The following is a 6391-nucleotide window of genomic DNA, read 5'->3' as shown; positions in this document are numbered from 1 at the left end:
GAAATAAGTGGGAGCATTCTCTTAAACTGTTAAGATGAGGACGAGGTTCAAGAAGTAAAAGGAATTGATACAAGGTAATGTTAAAGGTAAAGTTGTTGAGAATGACGATGCTAAACCTATCAATCCCGACCGATATAGTTTCCATTGTCTTAAATGTTGGACACGAGAAAGGAAACTACCCCAAATTATTGAAGAATCAACAAGTTAGTTGTGGGACATCTAATGGGACCTTCTTCTTTAAAAATGTTTATTTAATTAAACATAATTTTTGCTAGTATTACTTCGTCAATATTAGAAACCGGTGGTGGTTTTCATCATTATGTTTGATACATAGAATGATTAGAATATGACGACTAGCAACAATGAAGTCGAGAGATAGAGTAATTGTGTACTCAATCTAGTTTTTGGATTTAAAGTGGTACTTAATTGTGACTATTAAGTGCATAAACTCTAAATAAGAATATAAACTTGTTAAGATACAAAAGAGGTTTTCACTTTTGTGACCCTATTCACCACGATTTGATGAATGGCTAGCCCATTATCAAGGTGATTATATTCTAAACCAAACTAGAATGACATATCATGTAGATGATGCAAGATTCAAATTGGTAACCCAAGATTAAACCTTAAAAGATGGAATAATGAACGCAAAGAGTTATCGAGTACTCTTGAAACCATTAGATTGTTAATGGTATATGCGTATCTTGTATTCAAAGCAAGATGCCTCGTGCCTTTTGGTTGAAAAGGAGATCGAGGTTGTAAATCATCGATCCAAAATAGGTTGATCATTATCTTTTACCAACGATTTAAGTTGACACTAATATGTTCACTTAATAAGGTAAATAGAGAAATCTTTGAAGAATTTCAAAGAGTTCAAGGAATCACGATTTAGTCGTGATGGGATTATCAAAGTGAAGACTTTGATATAAGCCAAATGAATTGTGATATAGTATCACAAATTAATCTCTCTTAGCACGCATTATGGATTAATGTGTGGTTGGATAAGAAATCAAACGCTATTCGATATGGTTTGGACTTCAATCAAGTTACTTCGAGTTACTTGATCTTCTTGGGGATTTTATCATTTTGTCTAAATTATTTTTCCACTAAATCGAATCATATGAGATATGAAATGGTAAGGGTACCATGGTTGTAAGTTTATCACAAGAAACAAATGCTCATTTTTCCTCTTCAATTATCACGAGTACGACGGGTTTGCGGCTCGTGAAGCTGTCTTTCTAAAATACAAGTTTATTTTTAGAAGACAGAGTGGGAGAAATTATTCAAGAGCCACAAAGAATGCCACAAAGAATATTATGTCGCAAGAAACTGGTCTTTCTTGGCTACATGAGACGTTTTGTGTAAGACGTTGTTTCTTCAAAACCTAGGAGGTTAAATTCGTCACTTGTTAAAAATGATGAAAATTCATGCTACTTTTAAGAAAGTAAAGAGCTTATAACTTACAAAAGAAATTGTTTGATTCAAGTTAATTACTCCTAGAAAGTAATGAACGAATGACTTACATGAGAGTGTTTAAGTCACAACTCAATACAAGGCTTAGAGTCATGAGAATCCGAAATAAAAGGCTTGATTAGTAACAAAGAGTTTTGCACTAATAAAAAGATATTTCAAAGCAAGATTGGTTGCAAAAGGTTTTGCACTAATTGAAATGCTTAAGTCTATTTGGATCTTCTTAAGGATTGTGTTTTATTATGAGATTATGAAATACGTAGCAAGTGAATCTAAAACCCGCTTCTTTAAAAGAAGGAATGTATTCAATACATGTCATGAGTTTTGTAGATTCTTGCAATCCTAAGATAATGTGGAACTTAAGAGAGGGTCTTAAGTAGGACATCAATGAGTTGGAATCAACATTTTGATCATGCGATAAAACATTTCTCGATAAGTCGAGAAGTTATGTTTATACATGGAGATTAGTGGGAGTTACGGAATTTTTAATTAGTCCGATATGTGGATGACATATTGATCATTGAGAATGATTTAAGACTTTTGGAGTATTATAATACATCTTGAATATCCGGATTTATGAAGATAAATCCACATGATATTAGCGTCAGTAAGAAGTCTTATGTTGATAAGATTCATGACTAGTTCAATTAAATTGAACATATTTGATTGATTTCATTTGCTTCCGCTGCCGAATCAATTAAAAAGAAATGATGTATAACACTTCATATACTTTGAGTATGATGAATTGTTTTCAAAATCGAATTTAAGTAATCTTTGCCAAGTACGCCATAAAGATTGTCCTTAAGTGCTTGCAGAAGCATTAAGGCTATAATGCAAAGTGTTTATGATGCAATTTTGTGTAAGGGTGTTACACAAGTGACAATTGACAATTGAGGTTGCGCATGGTTTCCGACAAAACCATAATCAAAACACATTAGGATGGTTAAGATACCATTGTGGTTATGATGGTTAAGATACCATTGTGGTTATGATAATTAAGAAGTAGATTTTCTAGAATCGTTCTAGGCAATAAAGAACAATGAGAGATATTTATAACGGAAATTGAGTACACTTGCAATCATGGGATGTGCAAGAAGGAAGAGTCCCGCACACTGTGAAAACAGTGGGAGCTATTCTTAGGCTAAGAGGGCTTATGTCTTGATTGGATCTCGACACGTACTCAGAAAGTTTTGTGATGCAAATGTATACATTACAAAGGAAAACGAGTATGTAGTAAGGTTGAGTAAGGTACAAGAAATTGATAAAACCTACTAACCAAAGCCTTCTCAAAGGCTAAACATGATGAGTCATGTCATTTCAATTGAATTGAAATGAACAACTACGTACAAGATCAAATTAGATTATAGAACATGAAATAGTAATCAGGCATTGACTATTCATATGTGATAATCGCATTTGTCGTTCGAGTTTTACTTTAAAACTCTTTTATTATACTTTGTTACATCCAAACGGGTTGTAGTGACAATTGAACCCCGTTAAAGTGAACACGGATTAACATTGTATTCGCCCATAGTCACTTGTAAGAGGTGACGTCTCGAAGTGACTAGATTGTGATGCGATTGATGGCAAGTTCAAGTGCCATAGAGTCATGTGAGATGACTAGTCGATCACATAGGCAGATTGTTAGGAACACCTTGTCGGGCCTTATGACCGCTTATAGAGTTCAGGCAATTTATATAGCCTGGTCGTGGCGAGAGTCGCTATAGTATTCAAATGAGTCCATTCTTTTGACTAAAGACGATTCACCTAAGATGGCTCAGTTTCAGATTAACTTTGATTTGTGTTACTACGACCTTCGTAAATGGGGTCAAATGGGCATATTTTGGGTTATGATGGCTGTGGCTAGTCGAAGGGAATGAGTGCGATAGGAATTGTCCATCCCCTTGTCAGGGTTAAAACAATATCTCAGGGCCACTCGAGGAGTAATGAACTGGAAATGCGTGGCCACGCTCGGAAGGTATCCAGTGTGGATAAATCCGGTCAATCAGTTATTCTCCAGATCGAGGAAACCACTCTCGATATGATCACTTGCAAGTACGACCTGAAAGACACCTTGCATTGAGTGGGAGATAGTAATAGGACAAGAGAATTGGTGACGCACACTTGTCGAGGACAAGTGGGAGATTGTTGGGAAATGTGTCCTCAACGATAGTGCGATCACATGATTTAAAAATCATTATTAAATCTCATTTTGAAGAATACAATTGGGAAGTAATTTTTTATTCTTGTCAACTGGTCAACATATATCGGTAATGATTGGTGACTAGAGTTTGACATTCTTTGTCGTGTGTGACGGTGGTGATCGATTGACCCCTAGGTCATACCTATAGGGCGATACTCTTAATTGATCATTTAATTAATCGTATAATGTTACGAGTTAATTAAATTACTTGAAAAATTGACGGACGATTTTGGAAGTAAAATTTACGTATCAAATTGAAATGTGATTAAATGAGATACGGTCTAAGTAATCAAATTATATCATTACTCGGATGAAATTATTGTTTAAAGAAACAATTGGATTTGAATGAATTATTATAAATGCGATTTATAAACGGTAAAATATTTTGGTACGAGTAATTATGAATTACTAAGTCAAATTTGTATATGACGTATTTTTATTAATACGTTGATTTTTAATATGTTAAAAATACATAAACAAATTATGTTACATATGACAAGTGACATATTGACATTTGACAAAAATAATATGGAATCCATATTACAATGTGGACCGAAATATTGGGAAATAATTAACATATTATGTTAATTTAGATTAGTGGAATTGATCATCATTTCTCTAATATAGGCATGCATACCTATTACCTTTTGTGTAAGAGCACAAAGGCCATGCATAGGCCATTTTCCCTTCCCCTACCCGGTTCTCCCTTGGAAAGAACAAGGGTTGTTTTTCCTCTTATTTTATCTTTCACTATATGCATAGTGTGTTAGATAATTTATTCATTCACTCTACACAATTATTTTTAGAGAGATAAAAAATTTTCCTCTTCCTCTCCTCTTCTCTCAACCGGTTTTGAGAACAAAATTACCAAATATTTTGGTTCAATTTTTCATTAGATTAATATTATACTAGATCTAATAATATTAATTAGATTAAGAGTTAGCTTTGGGTATAAAGCTTAGGGAGAGATCTTACACTTAGATCTTGTTCATCCATAAGGAAAGCTCAAGAACAAAAGAAACGGAGATTTCTTTTGTGCCCTATAAATCCGAAATACCCATTGTAAGAACATGATTTCTTCTCTTTGTTATTTTGTTTGCATGCATAAAATCCGTAATTAATTTTATGACAAATTATTTTGACATATAAGAGTATGTTAGTATGTATATGAATCTACATTTCCTTCATTACTATCATATTCTATCTTTTCAATGAGACTTGTAAGACATAACCCAACTCGAGTCTCATTAGACCATGCATGTTGTTGTGTAGGGAAGATTAAGTCGACTTGTAGGTGTTGTACAATCTAATCGATTCGGCTCCGGGACCCAAACTTTCCTAGGATTGTAAGATATAACCCAACTCAATCCATCACAACAATAATTGCTTGCTTATAATTTGAGAACATGTTTGTATGATCAATTCCCATGATTCCCCTATGATCCCATGACACCCTAGTGCCTTTAATCAATTGTTTACACCCCTTTAATTCATCTTGCTTGTTTATTTTCATTGCTATTTTAGTTTAGTGACCTTCTACATCAACCCAATTTGTGACACCCCTTAGACACCACTAGTTGCAATAGAAATCTCATTTCAATACCCGTCCCTTGGGATCCGACCTTTACTTGCCTCTTTACTAATTGTAGAGTTGTTTGTGAAGCTATAAATTGTGTTTTGATTCGACCGTGACCCAACGACCACATCTTAATTTGTGAACACGAAACGGACTCGCATCAGAACCCAACACAAAATCAACCCACAATGCCTAAATTTTCATCACATTCCGTACCAACCGAGGAGAACCTACCCAATGGTACTCCCACACCACAACACTTAACCGGAAATTTCATTGCCAAATCCGCATTTATCCAATTAGTAGAAAGAAGCCAATTTGGGGGGATGCCTAGTGAAGACCCTCGCTCTCACATGGAGACTTTTTGTGACTATTGTGATGCGATTTATCAAACCGGTGTAACTCAAGACCAAATTCGATGGGTTTTATTTCCTTTTTCTCTAATTGGCACCGCAAAACAATGGTTGAAAGGCCATGATAAGGCTACTCTCGGAATTGACTCTTGGAAGAAGTTGGCTCTAGCTTTCTACAAAAAGTTCTACCCACCGGAAAAGACTAATATGCTAAGAGCTCAAATTACGGGCTTTAAGCAAAGAGATGAAGAATCCTTGTATGAAGCTTGGGAGCGATTCAAAGGAATTTGTCGCTCATGTCCTCATCATGGACTTAGCGAGTGTTTCTTGGTACAACAATTTTGGAATGGTCTTTATGAAGACTCAAGAAACATTCTGAACATGGGATCAAATGGTATGTTCACCGAAGTTGACGATAATCAAACTTGGAACAAGATTGAGGAAATGGCGGTCCATAATTCACGATATAGTAGACCTCGCAAGGCTACTAGAGGAGGAAAGTATGAAGTGGACTCTATTACTCAATTGGGTGCTCAACTTAGTGCTCACATTGATACCATCAATTTGAAGTTCAAAAAAGCTATGGCTAGACTTGAAGAAGCCTCAAAATCACCAAAGCAACATGTTAATGCCATGACGGCATCTTCATCAATCCCAAGTGGGATATGTGAGAATTGCGGAACTTTGGGACATGACCAAAGTGAATGTAGGGGAACAAAAGAACAAGTGAATGCTTTTCAAGAATACAAGAGTGGTACCCCTTATTCAAATTATTACAATGAAAATACC

At 35.1% G+C, this 6391-nt stretch overlaps 1 non-coding gene across 1 annotated transcript; it reads right to left on the bottom strand.

Annotated features, from left to right (window-relative positions):
- Positions 1 to 5809: 5809 nt before the first annotated feature.
- Positions 5810 to 5916, bottom strand: LOC141604351 (small nucleolar RNA R71). The gene has a single exon (XR_012526054.1). It is a non-coding gene; the product is annotated as a small nucleolar RNA R71 (small nucleolar RNA).
- Between the last annotated feature and the right edge of the window lie 475 nt (positions 5917 to 6391).

The sequence above is a fragment of the Silene latifolia genome, chromosome 9 (genome assembly GCF_048544455.1).
Source record: "Silene latifolia isolate original U9 population chromosome 9, ASM4854445v1, whole genome shotgun sequence".
NCBI lineage: Eukaryota > Viridiplantae > Streptophyta > Magnoliopsida > Caryophyllales > Caryophyllaceae > Silene > Silene latifolia.
Note: the sequence above shows the minus strand (reverse complement) of the source record. Positions and strands in the feature narration are given on the sequence as shown.